Source organism: Canis aureus, chromosome 24 (genome assembly GCF_053574225.1).
Source record: "Canis aureus isolate CA01 chromosome 24, VMU_Caureus_v.1.0, whole genome shotgun sequence".
NCBI classification, from domain to species: Eukaryota; Metazoa; Chordata; class Mammalia; order Carnivora; family Canidae; genus Canis; species Canis aureus.
Window position 1 is genome coordinate 37,475,223 of NC_135634.1, and position 15,684 is coordinate 37,490,906.

Below are 15,684 nucleotides of genomic sequence, written 5' to 3' on the forward strand. Positions count from 1 at the left end.
TCATAGGCAGGAGAGGAGGGGCCTCCCTGGGAAGGAAGCATGAACAGAGATCTAGATCAGGGGAGAATGAGAACTATGAAAGAGCTAGAAGGGGTTAGGATAGAAGGGTGGAGGGACCTACCTGGGCATTCTCATCCAACTATATTTTCCAGAATCCCTTACAGCCATGAGTCTGGCTATAAATTCAATTTTGCCACTTACATGAGATTTAAAATGTAGAAGTGAGGCAGTGGTCTCCTTCCTGTGGTTTCTGGCTGTCACTCTGTCTGGGAAGGTTCTAGTTTTCCTGTAGTGCTTCTGTATGTTCTCTGGCTTCCTGGTGTCCAGAAGCTGCTCTGGCAGTGGCTGCTGCTTTCTGGGAACGTCAGTCCACAGCCCAGCTCTCACCAAATGCCTGCACCTGCTCCTCCTGCTGCTGCTTTAGGCCTGTAGGAAACAAAAATTGCCCATTTTTCCAGTTCCTGCTGCTTCACCATGCCTTGTTGGTGCCCCTAACGCCACCCACCTTTCCCCCAAGTCCCTCCACTGAGCTTTCTTCATTTACTCTCTGGGGTATGCCATGTACTTCCTGAGTAGGAGTTAGCCAGGGAAAAGACTTGGCCTGACCTGAGGTAAAGGCTGGAAACCTTCCAGACTGAGGGACCAGTAATGTGAAGCAAATGGTTCAAAGGAGCAAAGAGCATTTGAAGAACCAGGAGAAAGGACACATGGCAAGGCCTACAGAGCATGGAGTGTGTGAAGGCTGGTGAGGTGGGTAGAGGCCTGTCGTGTGGAGCCCAGGAGGCTACACAGACATAGAGTGAGTGAGCAGGCCCAACCAGTTGATTACTGGTCTGACTCTGAAGAGCAATGCTCATTCTTGTCCTGTCCCATTATGTCCTCCAGAACCTGCCTTTTTTACATGTTTACTACATTCTATATATCCCTCCCTCCTTTTATCCCCCTGTTCTCACAGATACCCCATTTAGTATTAAAGAGCCACCTGAGGGAAGATACGTAAGACCCAGAATCCCCTGACATTGCCGGATCCTGATCTGTCATACTGCCTGTTGAACCAACCCTGCCTGTTACATCTTAGGAGAGGGCACAAGGTTATGAAGTCCACCATGCCACAAGGGGCTGGTTTTCATACCCTTCTCCCTGGCCTCACTGCCAAGGCAGCAAAGCTTCTTCTATAAGCTTTTTATCACTTTTCCACTGTGCCCACTGCCCACAGCTGCTCCTCTGAAGTGCTGACCAACAGGCATGTCTCAGATATGCTTGCTTTTGTTGTGTCTCAGCTATCAATGCACTTGGGTGGGATGACATATTTCTTCAGACTTAAGAAGTATCAAAATTCTCTGTAACTCAAAAAGGTTCCCAAGCTGCTCTTAAAGCCTAAACCTTAGCACCATCCACAAGGAATTCAATGAAGTGTCAGGCAGAAGGAAGAGGGCTTTGTATTTGCAGGATAGATACTCTCACAGACCCTTCACAAATCAGTAAGAGTCAAGGCACCCCGAATCTCTGGGACAACTCTCTAAGTTCTCTAAGCACTGTTGTTGGAACCTCTTCCCTGCACCTGGCTCCATGTGACTGTTTTTGAAAATCTCTCTTTGGCTAAGCTGAAACCTCTGTAATTCAGAATCACTGCCATTTTAAACTCAATTTGAATTCAAGAAAAGTCTAAAATTGTGGAATGCTAATGAATGCAGCATATTTCCTTTAAAGTGCATTGAGCTTCTTTCAATTTTTGATCTGGTGTAATGAACATGTAGGCATCATGTAGGAACCACACATGCATTGAAGTTACATGAAGAGCAGGCTCAAGAATCATCAAATTAGCAATACTTCCATGGTTTAAGGGCCTTCCTTGCGACCTTGATTATTCTGTTTATCAACACAATGAAATGCTGGAATAAACTGCCCTCGCTAGCCAAATTCTAGTCATTCTTCTCAATCAATTCAAGGTCTTTTTCTTTCATCCAGGTGGTCTGTTCTCACTGATCTTCCCCATCATGTCTTGTCATTAAGCTTATTATGCATTCCACTTATTTTGCTCTGAATTATTAAAATAGTAGGCTGGTGGAACTTCAAACATGTTAAGGACCACTTAAATAGGAGGTATTTTGAAATTTTATGGAGGTACTTTCTGCTCTCATAATAATTATAAAGCAGTGGTAATAGGTGGTGGAAAGAGAAAAGAGATCTGAAAGGTTCTGCAATACTGAGGACAGTCCTACATGGCAGAGAACTGCCTCATGTCCTATATAAACCTTGAGTGTGCCACTGGACACCCAGAGGCTGAATGCATGCCTTGACATGTGGCAAGATTTCACACAAAAGATGGTTTCCATGATGCCTCGTTGCTATCCCATCCCATGTCACAACATCAGACATCATTTTGACACTATATTTATAAATAAAGATAAGCTCATTTGTGAGAAATAACACGCTTCCTCATTTTCTCTACCTCGACAGCCTGTAATTTGAATTGGTATGTTTCCCCTGCTTCAATAAAAGATATTCCATTCTCTCTCTCTCTCTCTCTCTCTCTCTCTCATTTCATGCACAAATAAGCCTGGCCTGTTACTAGTTACCTAATCCTAGAATATGTGTTTATACCTCTGCTCTTTTATTTGATGTGCTTCTTGCACAGAACAACTTCTGAACTCACTTTTCTTGAACCCACATACATTCATTTTAAGCAGGTACAACTATCTGACTACTTCATTACATATTCTATTGTAGCTGTTTCTGAAAATTTACATTTTGAAGTAGATATTATTTATTTTTAAATATTTGCTTTTTATTTCTCATTTGCATTATACTGATTTTTATTATGTATATAAGTGTGTTATAACATCTGCAAATTTCATTTCAATTTGGCAAATGAGGCATTACAAAGTATTTGTTATAAAAGGGGATATTAAATACAATAAGTTTGAGAACCACTGATCTCTTACAATCCCTCATTTTTCAGAGGGAGAAAGTAAGGTACAGAAAAAGTAAATGACCTGGTCAGCAAAATTGCTGATCTAGAATTTAAACCTCGATCTGACTTTCAGTCCAGTTCTCCTATTTTGTTCTCTAATTTTAGTTGAATAATGAGTAGTCTTCATTTTGACAGTAGAGTTACACTCATAATCTTGAGAACAGAGCTATTTTGTACATTCTTTTTTCTGCAATCATCACAGTGACTAACACAGCATTAGACATATAGTAGTTACCTAATATATGTTTAATATTTCAGTTGGATTGAATTGAATTGCATCAAGCTGAAATTAAATTATTTGAACTGAATAGTGAAGTGTTAATGTTTTATGGAAAATGGTGCCTTCCAATACAAAATAATCAGAGCCTTCAGTTCTGAGCTGGGAAGTCACTGTTGGCCCAACTACATCAGATGCCCTCTTCACCTCCCCTCCTATCCCTCACTTGTTTCCAGTCACTTGCCATGGAACTACATTCTTACCTCCCCTCTTTCCACAGTTGACATTCTTGGCTCAGAGCCCTTCCAAAAGACCTACTAGCTCATTTCTGGCTGTCCTTTTACCAGCCATATAAGGGATAAAGACTGGATGTAATGCTGAGATTGGTCCTCCATGCCTTAAGATACTTTCAAGGAAAGAGTTAAAAGTTAGTTTTTCCCTGTTCATTTTTTTTCAGATTCTGAATTATCTTTTCCCTGACTCTTTCTAAATGTGTTAAAAAATTTGGTATATGGTGAGACACTTTGTTGACATGCTACAGGAGCTAATTTTACATGTCAGTGGGAAAAGCACCAAAACACTGACTCAAGTCATATTCCAAAAGTAGATTAATTGTTCTATTGTCCCAGTGAATGTGCATTTTTGTGTATGTGTTTGTATGTGTCTGTACACACAAGAGGGAAGGAGAAAAAAGATCATTTCTTCTTGGCCATACCTAATTTAGCTGCCAAATTTGAAAATGAGTAACAAGGAGGTGGGAGGTACACGAAGGAGTGTCAAAAGCTATTTGCAGAACAGTAGGGTCATGAGAATTGTGACCAGATAGCATGACCTACAAGGATAAAATTATCTGGGACAACAACAGAAAAATATATGTCATGTATCTAGACACTGCAGAGGCCAAGCTTATTAGACATAAATCCTGCTTTCATAGATAAGACTTTCAAACACACACAGATACACACACACACACACACACACACACACACACCACTGCCATCACCATCAACAACAACACCAACAGCAATAATACCAGTAATCAAAATAGTCCTGCTTTTGATATAGATGAAAAAATTTATGGGATCTTTGCTTCCACCTAAACAATCATAAATAAATAAATAAATGTTCTAAACACTCTCAGAAGACTGAAAACACAAACTGGAATGAACTAAGAAGAGAGAGCTCCCAAAGCATTCCAGGCTTTCCCAAGACCTTCAAAGCCTCAGAGAATGGCCATGGAGTTGAATGCAAACTTCCAAAGCACAGAGAACAGCAAGTAGGATTTGATGGCAGACAAAAGTCACTAATGACTCAAAACTTTCCATTCAGCTATAAAACTGGGAGAAATTTCCCATGTATCTGAAAGCTGGTGGCTCAGCTGTGAATCAGAGCAAATTTCCAGAATCTCACCAGTTGTGAGGTCTTAATTCCTAATGAAAAGAAAACACCCATCCTGTTCTCAAGGTATTGGACTCTAGTGGGGAACTGAGTGAAACCAAAAAGGTTACAAAGCTGACACCCATTTTGACCCAGGCTAAACCACATCAGATTGACTTAGCCCTCACTCTTAAGGTAGAATAGAAAAACAAGAGTGAAGCGTTACAGAAGCAAACACTATTGGCTTCAGTTGTCAGTCCCCGTTTGTGTGTTATGAGAACACAAAGGCAAGGAAATGTAATTCAAAGTCAAAACAGGAAACAGTCAATAGAAACAGTGCCAGAGATGGCCTAGGTGTTGGAGTGATCATCAGAGAGAGGCTTTAAAATAATTATGGAAAAAATGCTAAAGGATCTAGTGGAAAGGCAAATACATGTGTGAAGAATGGGAAAAGTAAGAGACATGGAAGCTACAAAAAAAATGTCAATGCTAGAAATATAACATCACAAATATGGAATTTATTAAATGGGTTTGCAAAATACTGAACACAGAGTAGGAGAGGGCCAATAAACCTAAAGATACATCGACAGAAAATGTCTAAACTGAAACACAAAAACAAAAATGAGTGAGTGAGAAATAGAACAGAACATCCTAGACATGTTGTATAAGAGCAAGTTTTCAACATACAAGTAGAATCCCAGAGGGAAGAAGGAAGACTTTGGGGCAGCAGAAATATTTCAGGAACAATGGGCAATAAATTGCTGAAAGACATCAACTCACAGATCCCAGAAGGCCAATAAATTCTAAGCAGGGTACTTACAAAGAAAACCACAGCTAGGTACACAGTAACCAAACAGCCTAAAATAAAAGATAAAAAGTAGGCCAAAAAGAAGGACACAATGCATCTGGAGGAAAAATGATGAAAAGATGATTAACATTTTTCCAGAAATAGTGTCAACAAGAGGCAGCCAAATGGCACAAAGTACTGAAAGAAAAAAAAAAGTCAACTTAGAAGTCTATCCAATAAATGTCTTTCAGTTTTTATACACTTCTGTATAAATATATAATTATATATTTATATGTAAACACATTGTATATCTATTTGTTAACATATATACATATATTTTATATTGAATATATGTATTATATATAATATAAACTATGTATTACATATTAAATATAATTATGTACACAAATCTAAATGTATTTGAGATACATATATGTATTTATGCATTATATATATGTTTCATGTATATAAATATGAAGGGTATATTCACTGGATAAAGTTCTAAACTGACATATATATATAACTTAGATGATATACATAAAAGACTTTTGATTTTTTAAAACAAAAACAATAGCAGTCAGTCATAGGGTTTATAGTATATATAATTATAAAATATAGAAAGGAAGAGCATAAAGGACTGTATGGAATTATATGATTGCAGACTCATTCACTTTTGTGAAATAGTACATGTTATTTTGTGCTACTTCCATGTATTATTGACAAATTTTTTAGAGAATAATGGCATTAATTTCAAGAAGGGTTAGGGTGAGATTCACTTCCTCCTGCTTTGGGTTCTATGTTTATAAACCCCCTATTATATTGTTAAATCCAGAGCATATTTTACTTTCTTTTGTCTGACTCAGTGAAATAACACTACTCAATTATAATTCCTCAGATATTCTGTTATCATTGCTAGCACAGACAAACTTATTGTAATATTCAGAATTAGTACAGTGCAGAGCAAAGACTATGGGGTTTGGAGTTAGACAATCTATATTCTGGCTCTCACTTGGGCATTGTGTGACCTTGGGTATTGAAAGACCTTGGGCATATAACTTAAATGTTCTGACCTCAATTTCCTCATCTGTAAAAAGAATCCAATAATCCCCATTTCACAGTATTATACAGGCTCAAAAAAATACCAATTCCTCAACCCCCTTCGACTTCCAAATCTAGTTGGTAACCAAGAGAAACTAGTTCAATTCTATGTGTATTCGTTGACTTCAAAATCTGGAAATTTGATTTTATTCCCTTTAAATAAAAATGAGGGAATTATATCTTATTTCAAAAAAATAAGGTGAAAAGGAAATAAAAATGACATTATTTGAGACTTAAAAAACCACTTTTGAAGGAGCCATAGCAAACACAATGACTCAGAAACATACATTTTTCTACAGATGCTTCTGGAGTTCTCAAATACTTGGGGGTCAAATTTGGCAAATTCGTAAGAAGATTCATAAAGTCCTAGAAAGCCTTGAAGTGTGTGAAGAAGGAAAGGAGAGAGGAAACATTCAGGCTTGCCTGATTCTGTGCAACCTAGCACAGTGGCAGGGAGCAGCCAGCAGACCTCCAGATGGGCTCCTCCCTGGAAGAGGAGACAGGCAGGCATATTTCTGAGTCCCTTCTCTACCACTTCCTAAGCTGTATGACTCCAGGATCCCTGGGTGGCGCAGCGGTTTGGCGCCTGCCTTTGGCCCAGGGCGCGATCCTGGAGACCCGGGATCGAATCCCATATCAGGCTCCCGGTGCATGGAGCCTGCTTCTCCCTCTGCCTGTGTCTCTGCCTCTCTCTCTCTCTGTGACTATCATAAGTAAATAAATAAAAATTAAAAAAAAAAAAATGTCCCTGACATTCTTTGTGTGTGTGTGTGTGTGTGTGTCCTTGACATTCTTGACCTTAAGTTTCACCATTGTAAAATGACGTAATTAAGTCCACCTTCTAGGGATTGTTGAAAATATTAAGGTCAAGCATATAAAGCAAAGGTTGAAAACTAGAAATCTTTGGGTCATACCTGGCTAGCAGATATATTTTACTGGTCTTACAAAATATGACACAATGTTTCCTAGTTTTTAAATTATTTGCCAATTATTTATATTTCAAATTTGGAAGTCTTTTTTTCCGTATTCTCTTGAAAAATTGAAAAATCTGTTAAGCTTCTATCTATCTCTTCCCCAAAAGATTGAGCAGTTAAAGCTAAGGAGTAACTACTTTCTGTATCTAGGGCTTATTTTCTCCAGATCTCCTCAGTCCCCATCTTTCCTTATTGTCCCACCTATACTGAAGGCCAGTTTATTTGTATTATCTTCCTGGCCCTATGGAGACTGTTTTCCACTAGTGGTGTAAAGTATCTAGTACTACAATTGAGGGTTAATAGATATCCTCTTTCCACTCTGCCCTCTACCTTGAAGGTTCCCTGACCAAACGGGGTCTGGAGAGGAGAACAACTGATGAGATTACCTCCTTAAGAGCCAGACCCTTCTCTTAACCTAGCACCTTAGTCAGTTATCCTTATTTCAAGAACATAAATTAGGTAATGGAGATCAGTGACACTTTCTTTGCCTAAAGACATAGGCTTCTTTCTCAGAATCTTGGGGTTAGTGCTAGCTACAGAAGGACATTATGATACATTAAAGAAATTTGGAAATGGGATGCCTGAGTGGCTCAGAGGTTGAGCATCTGCCTTTGGCTCAGGGCATGACCCTGGAGTCCTGGGATCGAGTCCCACATCAGGCTCCCTGCATGGAGCCTGCTTCTCCCTCTGCCTATGTCTCTGCCTCTGTCTCTGCATCTCTCATGAATAAATAAATAAAATCTTTTAAATAAATAAATAAATAAATAAATAAATAAATAAATAAATAAATAAATAAATTTAGAAATCTTTTCCAGGAACCTATGTGAAACCCCGTTTGGATTTGATGCACCCCAGCTATGGAAGAGAGTAGTATGGACCTGTGCTCTGAAGTTCAGAAGGGAGGAGTGGGAAATCAGAGACTATTTTCCCACAGAAACCCTTAAACTTTATTAGTCTTTGACTCTTGTCCAAATTCATCAGTGCAAGCTTCATTAAAGGAAACCACAGTCCTCCAGAAGGCCAAGTAGAAGGGACAGAACCTGATTTCACCCAAGGCATTAGGGAAACTCTGTATTAGGAAGAGGGAAAAGCTGTGGGTTGTGGGAGAGGTAGCGTAGGAGTATTCCATGGGATAAGAATCCTTTTAGCAAATAAGTTTATTATTGCAAAAAAGAACTAGAATGTGTTTGAGAAGAAGTGGCGCAACTGGAAACTGCAGCTCGGCCTCTGGCTTACTGTGGCAGGTGACAGATGTATAGATCATTCAGGTCAGGTGAGAGAGTTGCTGGGTGTGAGCAGCAGGTTAGTAAAGATGAAAAGCATTCATACATCTGGGGCTTCGACGTCTGCCATCTATGATTAAAAGTTGGCTGGAGGCATCTAACCTCCCTCTTTCCTCAGAACAATTGACTCTGGGACATTAGGGACAGCTGGGGTCTCTGAATGGACATTTGGAGGTGGGAAAGCAAGAAACATTGAGTCCAGGAAGAGCCCTCATACCCACTGAGTGTGCTGGGATCAAATGAGAACCTGATGGGATGGTACGGGGGACCTCAGCAGGAAGGAATGAAACACAACTTCTTTTAGGAACCTTGTCTTCTATACCTGGAATTCTCAATTCTCAATATTACAGCTGTAAGAGATTAAGAAGGTAGCCAGTTCAGTCTCTTTTTCCCTATTTTTTATAGATGAGGAAATGACTTTCTCAAACGCCCATACTGAGTTGGAAGAAAAGTTGGTGTTACAACTATTAGATCCAAGACCAGTGTCCTTGTAACCCCTGGCAGCCTTCTCAGGTCTTGGCCCTGGCCTTGCCTCAACATTCCCAAGCTGTAAAATTTGGGTAAAGGAGAGTTGGAGGGCAGCCTGGTTATTTCAGCGGTTTAGCGCCACCTTCAGACTGGGGTGTAATCCTGGAGACCTGAGGTCGATTCCCGCCGTCAGGCTCTCTGCATGGAGCTTGCTTCTCTCTCTGCCTGTGTCTCTGCCTCTCTCTCTCTCTCTCTCTCTCTGTGTGCGTGTGTGTGTGTGTGTGTGTCTATCATGAATGAATAAATAAATCTTAAAAAAAAAAAAAAGGAGAGTTGGAGTCATAAGCCCCTGCTCTCAGGGACTCTGATCATCTGACTTGATGAATCTTCAATATGAGGGTCATGGCTGAGGTCCTCAGTGGTGGCATCCTCTAATCTTACTCTCAGATTCACGCTCTCCATCAATAACTGGAATTTACCTTAATAATAAATCTGCCTATTATTTGTTAACAACCTACTACGTAGTAGGCATTGGTCTAAAAAGCCTACTGACTGACTATGCCTACTTTACAGATGGAAAGACAAAAATGTGTAGTAACCTACCCCACATCTCCTCCAAAGTAAGCAAGAGGTGTTCCAGTTCTTCCTGAAGATGGAGCCTATGCTCTGGGCCCCCTGCACCCTCTGGCACTCTCCTCTTGGCCAACTGATCTCCCCACATCGCCCCACCAATGGTGTTTCTATCAATCCTGAAACTGAGTCTGTCACCCACACAAGTGATACTTCTCATTACTTCAAGATGTCTAGAAAGCTGGCTTCCTCCTCCCTCCCACCAACATGTCCTTGATCGGTCGCCACTAATTTCTTTCTCCCCCCTGCCATCATTTCCCTCCATTTAGCAAATGGCTCTGTCAACAGCCCCTGGAAGCTCAATACAGGCATCCAATACTGCTTTTCCCTTTCATTCTCAGGCATTTATTATTTCTTGCTCTAAGTCATATGATTATTATAAAGGCTGGTTCCCACCTAAGGTTTCTATAAAATACTGCATGCCTTTATCAAGAAAGGTGGAAGAGAAACCCTCCTCACCACAAGAGGTAATTTCTGCCCGTGCTGATGCAAAGTCAAGGGGGTGAGGCATTCATTGCTTACACATTCAAGTCTGACCTCAGTTATTGGGCAAATGGAAGAGAAAGTAATTAGTTTCTTTAATGGCTCAGAAATATACCAAAAAGGGGGATGGGGTAGGCAGTGGTGATTGTTCAAATCAGCAGGTTTGGGAGTTTAATTTCTTTGTATTCATTAAGCTTCAAGATCTCTCTGACATGCTTCATTATAATACAGTGGCCCAGCTGGAAGAGCCCTATTATTGAGTTACGAAAATGATAAATTAGTGGGACAAAGGGTATTTGTATCTTGAGCTGCTGTTTGAAAATTCTGAGCATAGATTTCTCTATCAAAGGGCAGAAAGGTGAAGATATTTGTTTCCCTCTGTTAGACAGTATTAAGGAGAGAAAGTGGAATGTTTCCCTCAAACTACCCTGACAATGTCACTCAGCAAGTGAGCCTCACTCTCTCAGCTCAAGCCCTTCTAAGATTAATGACACTGGTAGGAGAGTTGACCTGAGCAACCTGAGGCTTGACTCCTCCCATGTCCCCTAGCTGCAGAATTTCTGAAAGTTATTGATGAAATAAGAAAATAGTGAGTCCTTTTTCTCATATTTCATTTCATCCTTAAAGCAGATGATGTGCAATGGAAAGCACATGGACTGGGGTCCAATCCCAGTCTCCCATGTTGTATTGACACATCACTTAATATCTCTGAGCTTTTTCTCCTGCTAACTAGGAATAATAATATCTTGCAAGATAATTGTGATGACATAAACCTTTGTATGTAGTATATCTATGTACATACATACTACTAGATACATATATGCATGTGTATATGCACCTATATCCCAACATAGCACTTGCCCCGTAGTGAGTACTCAAGAATTGCACCAGATTTCTAGCTTCACCATGCTGAGCTTTGGGTCTTTAATTATAGCCAACTTGACTCTTTGTATAGTACTTGACCATATCTTTCAAAACATTACATTAGAAAGTCATGCAGATTTCATTTTAGATTTCATGTGGAGAGAAGGAGGAGGTTTCACATGGCACATAACATAGAACTCTAATGAAATATCCCATCAGACATTTACAGAAAGGCTGCACATCACAATCTATGTGATTAACACACCATGGAAATGTGCATTGCTTGACCTTCCAGCCTCTTCTCTTGTAGATTCTTTCCCTAAAATTCCTTTCCTATTGGCAGTGTTATCATGCCAGCTCCCCTTTTGGAGGTACATCTAAAATAATTTCTTACATAACCCCATCAACTTTGGGCTGTACTTTAAAACATCCCTAATAAATAGCTCACTGATTTGGTAAGGAAGACCCTATTGGGGGCTCTAAGATGTTCGACTACCCTCCTATCCAAAAGATTTATCAAAGTATTCACACAAGATCCATGTATGCCTTCAAGCGTGGAGTTGCTACTGGTGGTAGTGATGTGGGAAACAAAGGCAAAGGAAATGTAACTTAAAATCTCCTTACAGCTTGCAGCCCACTGATAGGTCCCTGAAACATGCAGAGCATGACCTTCCTCAAGGAACTCGGGGCTGCCTTAGTGTCTTCATGTTTAAAAGTAATCTTAGGGCAGCAGCTGGCCCTTCAAGGTTCTGAAAGCCTTGTTTACAGATTCCTTGGAGACTTGTGCTATCCCTAACCCACACTAATTAAAAAGTATACAATCAGTCACTGCTCACAATCCCAGTATAGCTGTTTCTGCCCAGAGGTCCTGTACAATGAGGAAGGGGTTAAGGTATAGGCAGGAAAGATAGGAGGCCTCTGACTCCCCTGACCAGGCTCTGGAACTATTCCTGGTAGGTGGAGATGCTGACGCAGAGCTGAGCAAGAGATAAGGGGACAAACCAAGATGGCACAAGAGTCTCAAGGCCACAAGTTTCCCAGTCAGTTCTCAATAAGAGACTTCCACTGAACACCCTCGGTGGCAACCCATTTGGGATCCCTCTCACTCTAAAGAGCTTTTTCTGTCCTTTCTGCTCTCATCTTGACTTAAACTTTCACTTCACCCTTTTGTGTCCATGAAATTCATTCTACAACTCCATGAGACAAGAACCCTGCAATCTTGCAAAAGTAGTGTGATAACAAATAAAAAAAAAAAAATTCCATTGTTTGGAGGCACCCTTGGTTTATAAAGAAGCTTGTTTTGCTGGTGTTTTGAATAAGCTCCAAAGGGGAGAATCTGCTTAGAAATGAAAACTTCAGGAATTTTTATACTGTGAAAAGTGTTTTGTACTGAGAAGAGCTTTTTGTATATCTCATTTCACTTATTTTCACCACAATTCTGCGAAGTATCATTTACTGTCACTACTTTATAGATGAAGAAAAGGCATTTCAGTAATTGCTAGAGAATATACCTCTAATAAGCTATTCCAAGACCAATGTCCTTCCCACTCTACCTGTGGTCTTTTTAGTTGTAATCTTTTTTTTTTCTTTTTAGTTATAATCTTAAGCTGTGCTATAATTTGACCCAAACTTAGCAGTTAAAATAGCATCCATTTATTATCTCATAGTTCAGTAGTCAGAAGTCCTGGCAGGCTCAACTGGGTTCTCTACTCATGGTCTCACAAGGATGACATCAAGATGTCAGTAGCTTTATGTTCTTTTCTTAAAACTCTGGGGGAAGAAACACTTCCAACCTCATTCAGTTGATTGACAGAACTCAGTTCCTTGGTGGTGTAGCACCTGGATACCGGAAAGAAGCCTTTGGTTTTCTTCAGGCTACCTCTTCTCCTTCTCACATGACTCTCTCTATTTTAAACTAGCAATGGTTAGGATAATGGTTCTGCCAAATTAATCCTCTCTGCTCTTTAAAGGATTCCTATGATAGGGGTGCCTCAGTGGCTCAGCAGTTGAGTGCCTCCCTTTGGCCCAGGGCATGATCCTGGAGTCCTGATCGAGTCCCACGTCGGGCTCCCTGCATGGAGCCTGCTTCTTTCTCTGCCTGCGTCTCTGCCTCTCTCTGTGTGTGTCTCTCATGAATAAATAAATAAAATCTAAAAAAGGGGGGGGGGATTCCTATACATTGGGCCCTCCAGGATTATCTCCATATCTTAAGGTCATCTGACTAGGGACTTCAATTTTTTCTGCAAAATCCTTTCACAGCAACACCCACATTAGTATTTGATAACCATGGTACAGCTGTCTGGGCGTGGAGGAGTATCTGTAAAATTCTGCCTACCACAGTGGCTCTTCATCTTTAGTTAAGAATCACCTACAGTGCAGGTGGTTCTCCCTGTCTGAGCAGAGCCCAAGTACATCTTCACACTTAACAGGTTCCCTTCCCCAATCCTGGCCTTACTATGACTCCAATATGGCTGGTCCTGGGACCATATTTTGAGAAGCATTGTCCTACACCTACCTATACCAGTGATCCTTTTTCAAACTTACCTGCGCACCAAGCCTGTTTTATTTACTTACACAAGTATTAACTCACTAAATCTTCACAACAAACACTATGAGTTTAACACTCTCCTTGGCCCAAATGTACAGGCCCAGACAGATTAAGTAACTTCATTATCACACAGCTAGTAAATGTCAGAGCTGGGATTTGAAGTCAAGCAGGTTGGTTCCAAAATCCTTGTTTCTAGCCGGTATGCTGCACTTCAAGTTAGGACATATATTTGTTATATACGCTAAACAAAGTGCACACTAGACTGAGGACCACCTCAGAAGACCTTTCAGTGTTACTGACATCTAGTGTGGAAGGGTATGGAAGGAATGGCAAGGCGAAATGCTGCAAGAGGTCAGTCAAAATAACTCAAGACCATCTCAGATTTATCACCTGCTCCTCCTTGAAAAATTCTGCAGATAGTTACTTGCACTATTTTGGATATTTGCTTTAATTAGCTTCTGTCATGACCTCCATCAAAACTTGGGAATGGAAGATGGCTGGAGGAAAACAGGATGATAAAGATGGTGCTTGGCCTAAAGAAGCCAGGATAGAAATCACCGCAACACTGCCCACAAACTGTAGAGATGGTCACCAATGGTACATAGACCAAAGCATCAACTCACGAAATGGCCTCTTGTTCTGACAACTGATAAGGATCCAGTGTCACCTGACTACATTGGAATGTTCTCATCATTCACTCACTAGCTTCCCCATCACTGATGTTACCAGGTACCACTTATACCCTTTTACCACAACACAGCAGCAGAACAAAGATCAGGACTCTGGCCACCATTCCACAAAACTACCACCTCCTGCACCCCTTGATTATAAGCCTCTCTGATTCTCATGGTAATAGCATTCAGGTAGCATTTAGTTTGCAAGGCCACAGCCACGTTGTTCAATGTCTAATGATTGGCAACAGACCTTTAGCTGGCCCAGATCCAGAGCACAAGTGGGTTGGTTCTTGGATGTGATATCCAGACAATATAGGGACCCAAACAAGAGGGACAAAAGGCACTGCCCCCATGACTGCCCATCCCCAAATACCACATATCTTCCCTTTAGAGGTAGGCCACAGAATATTCTACTTGTTACAGATATCCAAAACAAAACAAAACAAAACTGAACAGACTTCCAGGGAAGATGGAGGAGTAGGAGTACCTAAGCTTACCTTGTCCCATGGATACAACTAAGTAAACCCACATCAGTGCAAATAACCCAGAAAATGACCCAAAGACTGGCAGAACAGACTCTCTGCAGCTAAACTAGAGAAGATGTCACACTGAAGAGGGGGTAGGAAGGTCAGAGATGTGGCTGGCACTAAAGAGGCCTGTGAGATTATCTTTGAGGGGGAGGGATGCTGTGGGTGCAGAGAGGGGAGAAGAACAAACCTATACCAGGTACCACGGACATGGGCAATCCCCGACATATTTTGGCTTTGAAAACCAAAGGGGCATAATTTTGTGAGTTCTTATAAACAATGGGGCTTATCACTTCAAACATTAAAAATCAATGGGCTCAGCTCTAGGAGAACCAGAGAGCAATAAGAAACTGAGTCCCTACCCTTAAAGAGACAGCCCCATGGAGATACAGCATAGAAATAGCAGTTTGAAAAATACCTAAGGTATTTAGGTAGGGAGATTTTTTTACTAATCTCAGAGCATGGGCCAGAGGGGCAGAGATCTTTGGATGACTTCTTCAGGAACTAAAATCTTGGTGGGCACCATTTCCCTCCCTGAGGGGCCCAGCCTAGAGCCTAGACACACTGACACCTGCGGGAACCAATGCAATGCCAAAACTTGCTAACTAACATACTAACAGTGTGCCCCAACCCCACATTCTCCTGCAAAAACACCCCTTCCAGGTGAGCCTCTGCCCTGTGTCTCCTCTCAGAGCAGAACTGCACAAACTTTGTTAACATTGTACACCCCCCCCCCATATTTTCTTGGCATAAGCCCAGCCAAAGAGGTTCCACAAGTCT

At 40.9% G+C, this 15,684-nt stretch overlaps 1 pseudogene; it reads right to left on the minus strand.

Moving 5' to 3' along the window:
* Positions 1 to 364: 364 nt before the first annotated feature.
* LOC144296403 (small ribosomal subunit protein uS2 pseudogene) overlaps positions 365 to 15,684 on the minus strand; it is a 171,801-nt pseudogene continuing 156,481 nt past the window's right edge.